The sequence below is a fragment of the Betta splendens genome, chromosome 9 (assembly GCF_900634795.4).
Source record: "Betta splendens chromosome 9, fBetSpl5.4, whole genome shotgun sequence".
In the NCBI taxonomy this organism is placed as follows: domain Eukaryota; kingdom Metazoa; phylum Chordata; class Actinopteri; order Anabantiformes; family Osphronemidae; genus Betta; species Betta splendens.
The window spans coordinates 12,236,311-12,253,342 of NC_040889.2; the positions used below are offsets into that span (position 1 = coordinate 12,236,311).

The 17,032-nt window shown below is 46.2% G+C and overlaps 1 protein-coding gene across 12 annotated transcripts in view; it reads right to left on the bottom strand.

Annotated features, from left to right (window-relative positions):
• The window catches only part of syt1a (synaptotagmin Ia), a 106,206-nt gene that overhangs the window by 50,357 nt on the left and 38,817 nt on the right, over nt 1-17,032 (bottom strand). For 8 of the 12 annotated variants that reach the window (XM_029162971.2, XM_029162965.3, XM_029162968.2 and 5 more), the window contains one exon: nt 5,316-5,375. The exons of the other annotated variants lie outside the window; for them this stretch is intronic. The gene's annotated coding sequence lies outside the window, so the exon portion shown is untranslated. The remainder of the gene's footprint in view (nt 1-5,315; nt 5,376-17,032) is intronic. 12 annotated transcript variants of the gene reach the window in all.

The window sequence follows — 17,032 nt, forward strand, 5'->3', positions numbered from 1 at the left end:
TGCATCCCAGCGGTGCAGAGGCCCTCCGCCTTCACAGCCAGAGAAACCGCACACCGGCTTCAAGATAATGGTCTAAGCCAAAGACTTAAGAGAACTGTGGAAGTCGTACCAGTTGCTTGGAGATTAACCGCCCTCTAAACAGGAGAATGTAGGCAGCTGTGAAATCGCTAATGACTGAACTGGGTCTCTGGGTGCAGATTAACGTCCCCGACGTGTAAAGGTGCAGCGCACACAAACTACAGCATCCCAACGGCCGTTATTCTGCCGGCAAAATGAATATTTCTTGGAAACTTTGTGTGTAGGTGGACAGAAGTGGCACACTCCAACATTTCAAAAGAAACGAACAAAAACAAGGCAGAAAAGAAACCCTTTCAATCTGGGAGCCTGTCAGTGGTCGCCCAAGATGGAACAAGAAAGGAGAAAAGGAGGAAGCCAGAGCAGCGGGGTGAAAGAAAAGGGTGAAATGGCATTTAGAAAAGTCTGTGAAATAAAAAGCGATGGCTGAACAAAGAGGCCCATTTCCCAAATGTCAGGAGCGTTTGAATGGTCACCTTTAAACTCTGCAAATCACTCGACTTATTCAGCCACTACAACAGAGGACGTGGCGCCTCAGAGAGAAAGGTAGCTTCTCCAACCTTTAATAACGGCGTCCTTATGTTCTGGGGCGTATCTGTAAAGGCAGCATTACACCTCACAGCTCCATCCTCCCATTCATCATATATGTATATGAGCGCAGGTGTACCGGAAACGGAAACCAGACCTTCCTGATGAAAGCAGCAGCTGGATTTCAAACCTCCTCCTCTTTCTAGTGTCTACAATCCGTCTGTTAAACCAGGGTGACATTCCTGCAGCCTGCTGCTAAACTCCACCTGTAGGCAGCTTCACCAGGAAACAACAGAGCAGCTGGTTGGACATGTCACCGACTGCTGGTAGAGAGCCCTTGGTGCCTGATGACACACTTAACAGGGCTTTTTCACTGAATTAACACTAGTGGTCGACGATAACACCGGAAATGATACTACACTGAATCTGAGGGATTGACTGAACCTTTGATTTAGGTGTTGCTTGATACACTGACCCCCTCAGAGGATCCAGTGCTAATTCACTCTGAGACAAAGACACACTTCCAACGGAGGAAAGTAGCCTAATTACAGCCGACGCGCGTTCTAATCTCCCTCCTTCTCTAGCTCTCTGCCCCTCGTCCTCCCTCTCTCTGTCCCCACAGCAAGCAGGAAGCTGCCATGAATCACTTACAGCTTTATCAGTGGGTAAGTGGCTGTTCAAATATGGAGCTGTTCAGAGAACTCCTTTCAATACACACAGGTGCTCCTTTCACCGCCGCCCGGTTCCTCTCGCTCACACGCCTGCTGCAAACACGGACCCACACACGGGTACAGTACACACAGGACACCTGCTGGGGTCAGCGGCACCGCCAGCGCCACAGATGACACAGATGTCGGCTGGCACGAGGTCACGAGAGGAGCCGAGGATGACGAGGATGAAGATGCTTGCTTTCCTTAAAAGGTTCCATGCTGAAACCACTGAAAACTTTCAAACCGATATGAAGGAATATTGCTGGTAAATATATATATTTGTTGTGTTAGCTGTGGTTGTTATTATCTCCAGATGGAGTGCTTCTTTATTTCGTCTTAGTATTATCTTGTCATAATGAATGATGATGTTTTCTTCTGATGTTGTGGATCGGTCAATAATCCCTCTATTTTGTTCCTGAACAATCAAATCTCCAAACAAAAAACAAACTAGCCAACATTGATATTTCTAAATGAGACAGTACAAGTTGAATGAATGAAAGCTGAAAGTTAAAGTGCCTGTAATGTGCATCTGGGAGCATTTTCAAAAACATCTCACAATAATAACATGTTAGACCCACTTATTAAAATGTGACTTTAGAGATTTTGGTTGTTGACATATTAACCAAAGATTATCAATCAATTTTACACAATCGATAGATTCAGCTTATTTGCTAATTGCTTGATTTAAACACAGAACCAGGAGAAGGTGCCTCATTAGCAGACTTCATCTTATTCTTCTAACCTCAGTCACCAGACGCAGCTGCTCACATAGGTCACATCCCATTCTTCCCAGCTGTGATAATTACCACGTTCTTATGGAGAATGAGCGGCCCCTTCGACCCGAGAGTCCCCCTGACTCACATGAAGAGAGGAGGTGGCAGCAACGTGGAAAGAATCCACGGGGACCCACGACGGAGGGACGCGTAACGGAGACAACACGCTCCACAAGAATGGAGCCACTGAGGAGCGTCTGTGCGACATGGGCTTCGGGAGGCGCCCTGGCTCGGACGGGACCGAGGAGTCAGTACTGGCTCTTACAGCGCCCCGGGCCAAATCTGTGCAGGGGACTCAGAAGGGGGATTAGCAGGGATTTAGAGAGCAGTAATTACCCTTGTCCATGGAGGGTCTGCTAATTAAATTACCTTAGCAACCCCGTTACTGCCCAGCCACACAGAGTCTCCAAGGTCAGCAGGGGTGACATTTCACAATGCGCTGAATCTGTGCTGTCGCTGCCAAACAACGGCAGCGACACTCCTCACTCACTGTAAAGAGGTTTCAGGATATGCACCGCAAAAAAAAAAAAAAAAAAAAAAAAAAAAAGGATATGCACCGCAGCTTCCAGTGGGACTGATGATGGAAATGAGTTGTCTGATGGCCGGATACAGTGACACGGACGAGATTGGCAGCTAAGTGGGAAATGAGTGGAGGTTAAAGACTAGTGGGTTTTGGAGAGAGAGCAAAGGAGGAGAGAGAGGAGTGCGTGGGCGTAGCAGCAGCTCCCACACAAGCAGCAAAGTCACGATCCACCGCCAAACAGACCTCGCTCGTCTCATCAGACTGCCATAGAAAAATGCCAAGCAGAAATGCAAGCTCATTACTGCACTTACACACGCTGATGGTGGAGCGGCTGAATGCAGCCTGAAGAATAAGAAGGTACATGCCGAAGCTCAGAGTCTGCATTTGAAATGCACTGATTCATTTCCCAGCTTCCCCCGAGTGTCGTTTGTGTGGTCTATACATCCACAGGCTGCAGCGCCACGATAACGTCCCCAGCCGCCAAGCTGCACACGCTTCCTCACGCTGACTGACTGGAGGAGTATACGGCCGGGTTGCACTCGCCTGGGGAGAAGCCAATGAACCGCAACGCCAAGTAATAAACAGCCTGAAATGGGGTTATTATTAATAACAAAAGCTGATTAAAGGACTTTGTTCATATTTGAATGTTCTTTGCTTTGACTCATTCCTGCTGTACGACAGAGGACGTCACCCTTATCGACGCGCGGCGGCATCGTGAGCCTCACGGCGCTCCGCCACAACAATGATCCCACTCCACTGACAAGTGAAGGCAATACATTCTGACGTAACTCAGTTACTGAGGCAAAAAGCGTAAGGTCGCTTCCCTTTCAAAATAAATCTCCCTGTGGTGACTATGTGGAGCCAGCGTGACTGGGTCCAAGAGAGAAACACAGAACTGCCGTTTGCTCTGAAGAGGCGACGATTCCCTTGTGTCTGATAAGTAGGTAAACGAAATAAAAAAAGGCTCATTATATTTGCTCGCACCTTGTTATATCTACCCTGCAATTGATACCAAACACCTTTTAACACACTTCAGTAGCTCATAATGCAAAGACAACACATGAATTAAAAAGTGTCCAGCTATTTAAATTTGTAGCTGAAGCTGAAGAACAGCTTGTTCTGAGGATCGATCAGAAAGCTACGGTAAAGCACTGATTCATGTATTAATCATGTATTAACTGTGTTTGTAGCTCAGGTTATGTCAGTAGCTGAATTCCTTCCAAACTAATCATCACATGTACATAATGAATTGTAGGTCAGCATAGAGGCCTCGCCTGCTTGTTGCTCTGCTCAGTCCGTGGCATCACAAATGCTCATTAGGCAGCATTGATTTTGTCTGTTTGGGGAAAAGCTTCCAACCTCATGTTTCTTAGGACCGCGCACAACGATTTGTGCTCATTTTGTACATCAGGCGTTAAAAATCCCAGACACCCAAGGGTTCTGCCTTTTATTTTTTCTTTTCTTTTCTACTTCCTGTGGTTACTGGTGGGAAGCAAAGAGAACCGAGGGGATTGGCAGCTCTCCAGGAGCCAGTCGATCAACAGACATGTATCACATAACAGCGCCATTACCTTCTGCTGCAGCCCACTGGAACATGTAGAGGACATGAACAGCTGGGGCCAAATAGCCTCTGTAGCACCTGACGGGCGTGATGCTATCGACTCGGCCGAATTAGGCCGCCTCGCGGAGCAATAATTATAACAAGAGATCTTAATCTCAAACACAAGAATGAAAGCAAAAGGAGGAAGCAGGGGGAAATCTGTCTCATGGAGATTTCCCAGTCACGCAGGCTCTGTGACGCCACACCCCGCCCACAGACCAGCCCCAGAAACCACCTTGACAGTGCCCTTCACAGCCGTCCATCACCACGCTGCCTGCGTGTGACAACGCATCACAGGCTGTGTTTACTCCATCGCTGCAAGGTGAGGGTGATTCGGAGCAGGGAGCTGGACACCAACGGTTCAGAAGGGATTATATAAACTTAGACTCCTCCACATAAGATTCCTCCTCATTATTTTACAAATTAGAGACACACTGCACCTACTGTACTGAACAATACAGAACAGCAGTAACAGCTGGCATCAACAACAAGCTGAGTGTAGGTGGTGTCACGCAGCACATCCACCACGTGGTGAAGCCAGCTCCAAGGAGACGGGGACCCTGGGACTCTTTTGCCCTCGTCTGCTCTAATGGGCGCTGGTGAATTGGATTGTTTTAGCGAAGAGAACCTGGGCCCTGCTCCGGACTTCAGGAGGAGGGAGGTACAAACACACTCCTCCCACTCTATCTGAGCTGAATCCGTCTCATTCTGAGCCCCACTCTCTGGCGTCCGCTCCCTCTCTGGACGGCGCCCTGTCACTTTGGATATGTCATGGTCAATAAAAATGAGAAATTGGACTGCTCTTTGGGTCCCAGTCAGCACGGCTTCATCCTGCACCTCCAAATGCCTGGAGGAGGCCGAGCTCCATGCTAACCAAACGAAATGGAATCTAACAAGGCCAGAATAAGTGGTTGGCATAGTAAACAGCAGCTGAACCCTGGATGAACCAGCACAGGTGGCTGAAGACAGGGAAGAGTCCGAGGATGCAGACTTAACCAGGGAGGGTTCACTTGAAAATCGAATTTAAACATCTCAGTGTGTATCCTGCTCATTTCTTTTTCTACATTCAGTGTGAGTCTCTCTCTGATGTTTGGACACAGACTCACCTTTCAACCTGCAGTCTCTCAGTAGATGATTCCTTTTCACTCACCAACAGGCGCCCAGATCTATAGATAAAAACAAGTAAATATGTGTGTTTGTTACAAGCTGCAACTCCACTGAACTACAGCAGAAATAAAATGAACAACAGTACGTTCATGTTGCAGTGGGAGCTGAGTCTGAGTCACAGCTATGCTTCTCACATATCATACATATTCATATGACTACATCCACTGCTGCTGAGCCCTATACTGCCCCTGTGTGAAGATGTGCTATTATGTCCTCCAGCTTTGTTTGGTGTCTTGCATGTGTGACTCTGCCAGGATGCACACAGCGCACCCGCCAACATTCACAATGTGTGCTCGCAAAATGGGTGGCAGACAAGCCGTCAGCTGGGCCGATCTAGGTCTGAGCACAACCAGCAAACAATGACACCATCCAGCAGGTGGGCAAGTTATGGCTCCCTGAATACGCGGGCCAAAGGCAAGCTGGCAGCAGCTGCTGGTCTACCTTTGGTGGAGAATCCAGGACTCGGCTACTAGTCTTTACACAAAAAACATACAAATAAAGCAACTTTAGAATTTATTTTTTGTGTTTTTATTGCTATTTCTACAAATGTACCTATTATAAAAGGCAAAGGTTCGGATTAGCATTTGAAATGTCCAAATAATTAAAGTGCACAAAGGGTTCAAAGAACTGCGTCCAGGACCCAGCCACGGATAACTAAGCCTCAGCCTGTTGCTCCGGTTGATTGTTCCGTCAGCTCAGTAATCGCTCCACGTCAGCGGTGGCTGCCAGTTATCCCTGATCGATCGACTGCTCTCGCACACAACTGGACATACTGTATTCAGAGACCGGCTGGTGGAAGCCAGCCATGCCCCACAGAACGAAGCCGGGGACCTCCTCCCTGAACAGATGCGTGGAGGCCTGCTGTGGAGGAGCGGCAGGATTTCCAGCAGTCAGGATGCTGACGACACTCAGTACCTGTGCTGAACAATGGCCTCCAGGCTAATAATGCTCTGTAAGTCTGAGAATGGAGTGAGATTTACACACCACGGAGGAGGATACGTATGCCCACTACTATGAGTGGGATGTCTCAGCAAATCCAATTCCAGAGCTTCAAGATGCTGGATCCTCAGGCCTGTGAACCCAGGACATGCATACAGGGAGCCACCAGCCACAAACCATCAAATACGCTGAGCACCAGGAAAAAAAGCAGCTAATGCCTCGCATCTACATGAAAAGGTTCACATAGGACACATTTACTCGTCAGTCATTCAGTGATTTATTGCATTTTGTTTCCCACCCAGCCGACTGCGTTCCACACGTGTTGGCCGACTCTCTGTCCTCTGATGAATCCTCCGGCTGCACAGGAGGTGAACAAACTAACAACTCTATTTACCGTGGCTGTGTGAATGTGGCACAACCGCTGATGACTGACATTGGTTCTTCCCCTCATACTGTGAAAAGTGTATTTACTGGCCAACTGATGCACAGATTAAAAGCCATTACCTCGACTTGGCAGGAGGATAAAGTAAAAGTATTCCCAGACAGCACATTCATTCACATCTCAATGCACCTGTCATGCCTTATCACAATACAAAAAATGTGATGGGAAGCGAAAAGGTAAATAAATTCAATTTTACATGGGTCTGGACACATTCCAGCATTGAAATGACTCTTTCCTTGCGGCCTATGGGCAGAACTAGCTATCAGAATTGTTCTGTTAGCCACATTCAGGACGTTTCAGGACGCCTTCACATGGTTTCCAGCTGTTCTCACATGACATCTACACATTAGAGATGAGGCTGCGGCGACAGCAGAGTCCCATCACAGTCGTGTGCACAAACCAAGGACGAGTCCTCATTTGAGATGGGCCGCTAACTACGCACGCATAACAAACAGCATGGTGGGAACACAGCGAGCATGTCATCCTAGCAGCTCGCTCTCTGCCTTTGTGACTTCCAGCAGCCATCTGTACTCGTTCTTTTGTGAGGCGTCGTGGAACACATTTTCTCCTTCCTGCTGTGTTTTCACATTTCCCCTCCAACACTTCTGCTCATCAGATTTGCCATTTATTCAGATCTCAAACTACAAGAACATTGTTCATCTCTCTCTCTCGTCCACCTCTCTGGAATTGTTCTGGATGAATACGTCTCAAGCTCAAATGACATCATTCCTACATGGTGCAAGTGCTCCTGCAGCATTGGCCCGTTGTCCAACCTGACCTAATGACGCCACTAGCAGTAACGATGCTTATTTCTCTCACAGTGTCCCAGGTATGGAAAACAAAACCTTCACAACAAACTCCATGCTCAACAATCTGCGCAGCAGCTTATGTAGCAACATGACGAGGAGGCAGGGACACAATCTTCAGATCTAGCCCGAAAACCAGTGGTCGGAGCATGAGACCCTCCACAGAAGAGACATTACAGGGGTAATCTACACTGAGAGGCTGAGCTGTGGAGCAGGCTGACCTTGAAGCCTTTAACCTGCCAATCAAAAGTGGGTTTCTCCTCTCTGACAAGCAATGAGGCAGAAAGCCGAGCCCCAGATATGTCAACTCGGTCCAGATGTGCTGATGCTCTGGAGACACTAAGAGAATACTATATGTGCACAACTATCCTTAAATCTTGCTTCAGCACCATAATGAGCATTACTATCAGGAAGGTCAGATACAGGAGTAACAGCTACACAGCCTGTTTGGAAGTGAGTAAGAGGGTTGAAGCTTGGGGGAGCAGCCCTGCCACTGAAACGCTTAGCAACCGTTTGTCAGCATGCTTCACAGCTTACCCAGATCTCCAGCAGGAGACTCATATCTTTACATGAGGAAGTCACAGTAATCCTTCTCGGTAGCTGTTGTTTTCTTGTCTTTTATGAGATGGCTCTCTTGTCTTTCATCGCTCGCTGGCGCCCACAGCTTATTTTGTTGCCCATAATAAGGTCTGATTCTGAGCTGCTCCCAGTTTGCTGGAATACTGAGTGACAGTGAACTATAAATGTTGCAAGGTGCAGAGACTGACACCTGACAGCGGAACGAATAGGAAATGAAAAAAACATGACACCCAGTGAAGCTGTAACCCGAGACTCAGACGTGTGTTTTATTATTTTTACACTTCTATTTTTGAGAGAAAAGCTCACTCAATTTTCCCGTGACTGCCCCCCCCACCCATCCACCATCAAAACACACCGCCTGCCACTCTTCACACCAAAGCGTTGAATTGACTCTGAGGTGGAGACATGCCCCACCTGAGTCCTGGTAAGATGCAGCCTCTCCAGCAGCTGTGCTAGGGCTGGATGAGCTTTTCGGCACGACTGCAATCCTCTCCCTCTGCCTTTGATGGCTGCTCACTGGGAGAGTAATTACGAACCCCAGAGATCACTTTGAATAGTAAATCCCCCTCAAGTGGAGGCAGACAATTCAGTCATGGGTTAGTTTTGATTAAAAAACAACAACTGCTGTACAGATGTTGATTCATGCAATCCCAAGCTGAAGGTTTTTATACATAATCGGAGGTGAACAGTAAGTGTAGGTGGAACCACAGCCTTTCTGTTGCAGCTGTCACCGACCCGTGTGCACACATGCCCAGCTGCATGGCAGCCCAGCTCCTTTAAAGACATGAAAACAGGGATCACAATATCGCCGGCGTGGGCCTTTATCCCTGTGGCAGCGTGTCGTCCTGCAGAGACGCTGTCCTCTGAGCAAACAAGATTACCTTGATGAACAGAGGCGGGCTTGTTTACGCCCAGTGTCAGGGTACTTTAGGGGTGACTCGCCGCCAGGGAGGAGGAGAAACTTTGGTGACGCGATACGGCCCAAAACGACGCTGATTCAGAGCTAGTGTGAAGCCGGGGCGGATCCTGGATGGTGCACGTTCTTCTGAGCTGTCTGGTCTGAGCATCATCAAGCGGTTTATTTATGCTGATGTGCTGTAAAGACACAGCTACGGTTCTGGCGTTACTATATCTCCACTACAGCCTCTATATAAACACAGCTTATGAGCTAGATGAGGTCAAATGCTGAAGGACGGTGATGGATGTTAGGTGCTGATGCATCTCTGCTCTAATGTGCTCTGTAGCTGTGTGTCGGGCTGACAGGCCACCATTCCATAACAGCTTCCATTTTTACTAAGGACGGCCGATTCCCATCACATTCTCTGTCATTTCCTGCAATGGTTTATCCATTTGCTGGAGGCAACGGTCTTATAGCGAGCTGAAGTGAGATGATTGTTATTTATACTCAGTCCTGAAGCATGACAGGGTGCCTGGGGACCGTGAAAAGCCAGGCTACGCAGCGAGAGCGGAGACGGTGGATGTATCATAAAAAGCAGACGGACGGATGTGATTCTAGCGTAAACAGGACTCACCAAGTTGCTCGACATACAGCATGTGGTGGCGTTCAACACACAGAGACCATCAAAAAAATCATGGCATTAAACGCACGTCCTCTCAGAAGGCTTAAACAATGATCCATGAAAAAAGTCAGTAACATTAGCGCTGTGGATGCAGGTCAGAGAACAACCCGGAGGTGAAACCATGTCATTTACTGCACAGATTAAAAAACTGGTTCAGTTTTTAGAATGATCATATTAAGGCCCATTCTCCAAAAAGAATCCTTAACTAAACGTCTTACTGGGGAATCTTTGCTGGAGAAATCACTGTAATGGGCTTAAAGATTATTTGTGCATGGGCTTGAGGTGGCTTTTCTGTTCATTACTGCCAATCGAAGCAGAAGAGTTTTTAATTTTTGTCATTTTCAAGTAATGGAACAGAGACTGAGCTAATGGACGTGATTCAATTTAGGTTTTAAGCTTGTGTGCAGCAGTTGTGAGGCATCCAGGGACAGGATGCTAGTGGAGCTCATAGCTACAAACAGCATTCTGTGCTTTTTTTATCTCACTGTAAACCTTTTTATTTCTATCAGGGCTCCACTGACCTTCACATACACTGCACAGAATGTACTGTAAGTAACCTTGCAGCGCGGGTCCCTTCCCCCACTCGGTCTCTATCTACTGCGTGTCATAATGGCGAGGTGATGTCAGGCAGATTACACATCTACCCTTCTCAGGTTTAATTGCAGCCACATGTAAATCAGAGCGCGTGAGCAGGTGTGTCTTCTCCCCGCGGAGCACTATAGATTGTAAACTGCATTTGTGTGTATATGCTAGGAAGGCAAACTAAATTAGGCCAGAGGGGGGGCGTCTCCATGGAGACAGCAGCACTGGAGCCAGATGCACCTGTTTAATGCCAACTATGTGTAGTGGGTTACAGATGGGAGCTATGACGAGGAGATAAATGGCTGAATCCATTTGCTGACTCATAACAAACGCAGCCGATCCTTTCTTCTCCCTCTTCTGACATTTTTCAAAAAACACGTGTAGCATAAAGCTCCTCAAGAGGCGAGAGAAGCAGACAATCATTAGAGCATCTACAATTTTCTGTGTGTCAGTATTTCAAATGTATCACCAGGAGGCTACTCATTATCTCCTCTCTATATGTGCCGCATGTATAATAACAATCTGCAGCAGCGAATCGCGTCAGGGCCGCTCCGGATGAGTAACCTTCTGTTTGACCTTCTTCGTGAATTACAACAATATGAGAAATAAGAAACTATTTTGGTAAAGAAAGTCAAGGTCATAAATATTTTTTTAAATTACAGATCTAATGTGAAGTATACATTGGAAAAGTCAGACGGAGCTCTTTCTGCTGCCGTTGGCCTTCCTTTTTAATACAAGCAATGCACAGAGGCCACAAAATAAGGCTCCAGCATTAGCATCATAAAGAGGCAGCCAGGCCAGTGCCTTTAATGCACCTCTCCTGCTTTAGCTTTCCAGTACATGATCAAAGCTGGTTTATGCTGGAAAAAGCTTGACTCTAGGGGCAGAGGGGTCCATTGACTCCAGCTCTGCTCCCGCTCTGCCATTACCAAGAGCAGATACGTCCTCTGCGAAGGGACAAGGCGTTCCAGGAAACTAGAGAAATCATCTTCATCCTTTGTATGGATGACTCGCTTGAAGACAAGTTTGGAATATGCAAAAAGCAAAAGAACCTGAAAAGCACACATTTTCCCCCTGCTGTGACTGCTTCTTGTGCCTTCATTGAAATGAAGAAGGTTGAAATGGTCGTGACTCTACCTAAAAGTACAGTACAAATGCATTCTCCCTCAATGACTGAAACCTTATTCTGATCACAGACCCGTGCTTTCGTGGCTGAGCATATACTCTTCATATTTGCCTTTGTTTTCCATTTGATGAACTTGACCACTCACTCTGCGTCTCCTGAGCCTCACACAAATGATGGTACCGTGATATTTCAGCTCGGTTCTTCGGCTCATCTGTGTAACAAAGCAGCTTGTGAGCAGAGCATTTATTCTTGGAGGTGTGAAAAACCTGACGTAGTTTTCAGAAATAACAGCACAGTCTTAGGAGGCGTTCTGTCACCTAGCAACTCCACTGCAAACCGAGTTTGACGCAGTGCTAATGGTAAAGTTACACATTAAACACACAGTCCACAGAGGCTGGAGCAGCATCACATTAACGAAAAGGAAAAACGCATCTGCCTCATCTACCTGCGTCAGCGTCAACTTGTTGCATCTTTCAAACATGGGACGCAGAAATTAAAATCCTCTCTGAAGTGTTGATGGAGCCACAGGCAGAAGGTTCAGCAGTGTTTGAACACAACAAACAGACACCCAGAATTATAGTCCCATGTTCAATTTACAGCCGACTGCGAGCCAGTGCAGCATTAAACAAGCATCTGGGTGTTTTGGCTCAGACTGTCGTCTGCCAGGCGGAGACATCCCTTTTGTTCTGTGTAGCTCAGCTCACGGATGCGCCCATGTTAACCTCATCGGATGCGAAATGAAAAATACCGACTTCTCTGCTCCTTTATTTTGTTAAAACTTCATTAGCTACTGTAAAATCACATGTTGAAAATAATATAAATACAGCAAATGTTTAAGATCTTTATTTGAACCCAAGTAAACATTTGTTCTTTCACGTGTTGGGAACTTCACATATTGAACTTATTGAACTGTATTAAGCACGTTGAGCTGACCTGCTGTGCTCCGACTGAAAGACTTAAGGTTGAGCAAGGTTAGCACTAAGTGGAATACGATTATGGGAAGTCGAACAATTGCACACACATCTGTGGTTTAATTAGTGCCAAATGGCACCGTTATTAGGAACTGAAAGACCCTTCGCCTGAGTTTACATTTAACATGGTCACAAGAACAAAGAGCATTTCTGGTCCAGTGAAACCTTTCTGGGCTCCATCATCTTTCCTGCTCCCAGAAGAGAAGATGTCTGAGCACCGTGTGCAGACGCACAGGGCGTGCTTCACTAATGTCATTTCAATTCCGTTTTAGCAGGAACAAGCCTTAAACAATAAACAGCTGACAGCTAAATTTGAACCATTAGGGAATAATTTTAATATTCGATAACAGATCAACTTCTATTTAAAAAAAGAGTGGCTGCAGACAATCGCTCTAGAATGAGAGAATACCCAGAACCATTAAGCATCCAAAAAACTAAACACTAACGTAATTAAACGTCATTAACGCAAGCGCTTGTGTGCTGCAAACTGTTTCACCGTCATACGTAGAAGCTCTCACAGCAAAGTCTGGAGCTCCAAGGTCCATAGTGTGATTGAGCTCACCTCTGTGCTCTGTTTAAATATTTCCCTGCCAGATTAAGTTTGCTAAACACACAATTCAGCGCAATTACGTTGGAGTCATTATAGCATTGAGCAGAAGAGGCGGGCGCGGGCCACACTGATGAGAGGCATCCGAGTCAGACTGTTCAACAGCGGTCCAATTTAAAGCAGCCGCAGGCAGGAAGCAAAGAGGCCAAACGTCTGCTTGGTCCAATTCAACACAGTGGCAATAAAGAATTAAAAGGATCAAAGTGAGACGTGAAACAAGAACTCAGAGCGTTAACGAAAAGCTGACACACGGATGAGAAATGTCCAACGTGAACATGGATGACGTAAGCTGCTGGAGCAGACGAGGCCACAGCAGAGCTCAGCAGCTGGAGCCAACACGTCTGCTTCGTGACGTTTTATGGAGTTCATTCAGACGACACAGCAAAGACTCAGTTTCAGCTGCTGTCTTTGTCTTGACTTTTAATGGGTGTCCAACCGGTGACTGTCCAGCATTTTATCCCAGGGAGAAACGAAGACTGTGGAGACATCAGAGCTTCATTGCTGCATGAGCCAAGTCTGTGTGTTCTCCGGTGGAGTAACCGCTCACACGTTCTAAAGGAGTAGGCGCCGATGACCCCACACACACACACACACACACTAGCCTCTCTCTGCATTAACGTGTCTTCTGAAGTATGTCTGAAACCCTCCTAGGGGGCGTCTGAAAAGTTTTCCCGCTGCAGTCATTTTATTAGAACGAGGCAGCTTTGATCCTGTAGAGATGATGGCTGCCATCTTCTCTTCCACCTTTGGTACGAGATGAGACCATTTGCCTCTTCCTGCCAGTAATCACAGTGAGTGGGTTCAGCCTGTATCTGCCTGTCATTTTCATGTTTTTTGGACTCTCTCTGATTACACTGAGTATTCGTGTATTTAGGGTCACACGGTTGTTTCTTGTCAATCCAGTGTGTTTAGGTTTTGTGGAAAATTACGGGACATGGGCATCAAAGTGTGATGAAGGGCTGCCTGAGCCCTGCAAACATGCAGATTATTAGATATGCATCAAATTAAAGGAGCCAGTGATAATCCTGGGAGCACGCACTGCGTTTGTTTCATTAGGTGAGTGCAATAGTTTATCTTATAATAGAAAAAACCTTCAACGTTTATCTCAAAATGATCAAAGGATCCTCACCAGGAACCAATCAGGTTTTCTTCGCATCACTGCCTCTAAACATCGTTTGACAAACAGGACAGTGAACCCAAATGTGTCATAAAGTCCGTCAATCTGGTGAACGGACCCGGTTTCTTGGTACCGGATTGTGTACAACATGACAACACACAGTTCCCTGCAGCAACAGTTGGAGAATAAACAGGCAGAAGTAAAGATGACTGTACATTAGTCAGAGTCATATTGTAAAGACTGCTTCTCCTTAACACCAGAACAAACAGTTTCAGGAAATAATAAAGAATTAGCATTGCTCAGCCATGTCGTGGTCTTTTAGAGCACACAAAATCCACTTTCTCTTTCTCACATACGAACACTTGTGTCCTGCTGCTTTGCTGTAGCTGCCCAGACATGAACAGAAAACAGATTAAGTCAAAAGTTTGAAGGGTGTCTTCAAACGTCCACAATAAACAACTAGTTCATGTCTCTGCGAGTCAGGGGGCCTGGTTCAATCTGTTCCCCACTAATACAACCACACACACAAGCTTGTGTTCTTCCTGGAGACACTAAGGAAAACAGCAGAAAGACGGAAGGTTGGAGCCAATCAGTCCCAGCTGTGTTTAATGGGCTGAGGCAGATGTTATTAAGTAATCACATTCCTTAATATCCTCTGTTTCATTCACACGCTGGCCCTCGGTTGAGTTACGATGCTCGTCTTAAACACAAGTATGATCACAGTAAGTGAATTAAAATCTTGTTATAATTCAAATGACTTGAATGCATGACACTGATTAGCACAGTGCTAACAGATTAATTAGTCCATCCATCTCGCTGCTATCACAGTGAGACGTGCTCCGTAGGAACCACAAACATTTGGAACTCCTCCAGTTTTATTAGTACAGCTTTTCAAAGATATGCGCAAACTTTGTGGGACTTCACTAATGGATTTGACAGCTTTTCAAAGAAACCAGAAGTGTTTTCAACAGCCAGCCCCATACAATATCAATGAACCACACACTCTTCTCTCAGGAGAGGGACGCAAACAGGGTCAGTCTTTTGTATTTGTCATATCTCCTCCAGCCCATGGTGACCGCAATGTGTCTCAGACACTTTGGCTCACAAAAGACAGATCAACACCAAGGTGCCAGGGGAATTGGAGCATTGTGGGAAATGGCTTCCCTGCGGCCATTTTGAACACGCCAGGCCATCTCTGGCCCGGCCTAGTCTTCTCTTAAGCTTATCCAGAGGGTCCTCTTTCCTCCATCTATGTGGAGACCGCAGAGCTGCTCAGCGGACGGGTACTGAACACTGCGTGGCAGCCTTGAGCCCACATCTCTGCAGCTGTATGACAACGCGCTGCTTACTTAAACAGTGTGAGTGTACAGTTTATGCAAAGCGAGTCTAGAGGATACAATCTCATCCGTTTCCATGAGCTGCTGTGATTAAAGGCTGTAAGTCTCTCTGTTTGAAATGAGACATTGTGCTATGTCATGAAAACACAGTAAAGAGCTGGAGCTACAATGCGTCCAACGTTAGCGGTTAGCTTATTAGAGATGAACCTGATGAGTGGAGCCAAGAGAGCAGGTTAACATACAGAACGGTGAAGGCACACAATCACAGCTATCAGGCCACTTCTGATAATTAACCAATCACTAATCCGTTAAGCACAGGTGGAAACAGTTAACGTCGCTCACTTAACTTTCTATTTGCCCTGATTATGTGTTGAGCAGTGGAAACATGTCCGGATGATTAGCAGGCTTCACTGAGCAAGAATGTGCAGTGGAACTGCCCAAACTATCCCCACGTGATTCATAACCATAACAGCCGTGGGTTAACGATTATTGGACTAAATTTATTTTTCACAATTGGTTAAAAATGACTCTGCTCACATTACACACTTCACTGCAGCTGTGAATAAGCAGTCTGTGGATTACCAGACTTCAATTAGAGAGCTGCAGCCTTGTCCTGTTACAAAAATACCAAGTCTGTTAGTGACACAAAATTGTGTTTGCCTGGTGTCGCCCCACTATTATTGAGCATCAGACTTGGATTTGATTTAATGAACACGGACGGAAATGAAATAGCATCGCTGCAAGATGAGGAGGGGGAAATGGAAACATCGCTGAATACTCACCTTGACAGTGACGAAGGAGATTTTCATATTGTGCTGTCAATGACGAGCAGAGAGTGAACGAGGCGGTGACTAATGGAACGCTAGCACGCGGTCTATTACAATAAAAACCACCAGACAACCTGTCACACGAACATGCTTCGACTCCTCGTCCATCGGAATCCAATTAATACCCTCATTTTTCCACCTATTTCTGAAACAGGAATTTACTTGTTATCTGAAAATTATGTTTTTGCTCAAGCCTGCACAGTTTATGAATATCTGTCACTTTGACTTTGGAAGTTTCTACTACATGTACAGTTAAACTCCATCCAGCTGTTGAGTCCCCACAAGAACAAAGCATGGTTCAAACAACTATAAACTAATGTAGTTGCTCTTCTGCTGAACGTCTTTCATTTTTTGGGCTTCGGAATAAAGACTGACTGTGCAGCTTAAAGTCACATCACTCTCTCTGGGAGACCGGGCAGCGTGAGCGCTCACAGGCTGAGGGAGTCGGTTGTCAGCAGCCATGAGCTCAAAGTGATATGACATCCACTGGCAGATTCATCACTTCTCTGGAAGCATTTAGTATTAAGAGTCGAGGAATAACACTCAACATCTTTATATTTCTGTATGTGTCAACAGACCATAAGCTTTTTGCTATTTCTGCAAACAGCACAGCTTCAGAAGGTGAATACTGTGGTGCAATCAGGAAGCATTTGTTAATTAATACTAATTGACTTCACATTATTTTGAGGCGAAGTAAACTTCAGAGCCAGTCAGGACCAACCTTCAGCTACTGGAAAACCTCA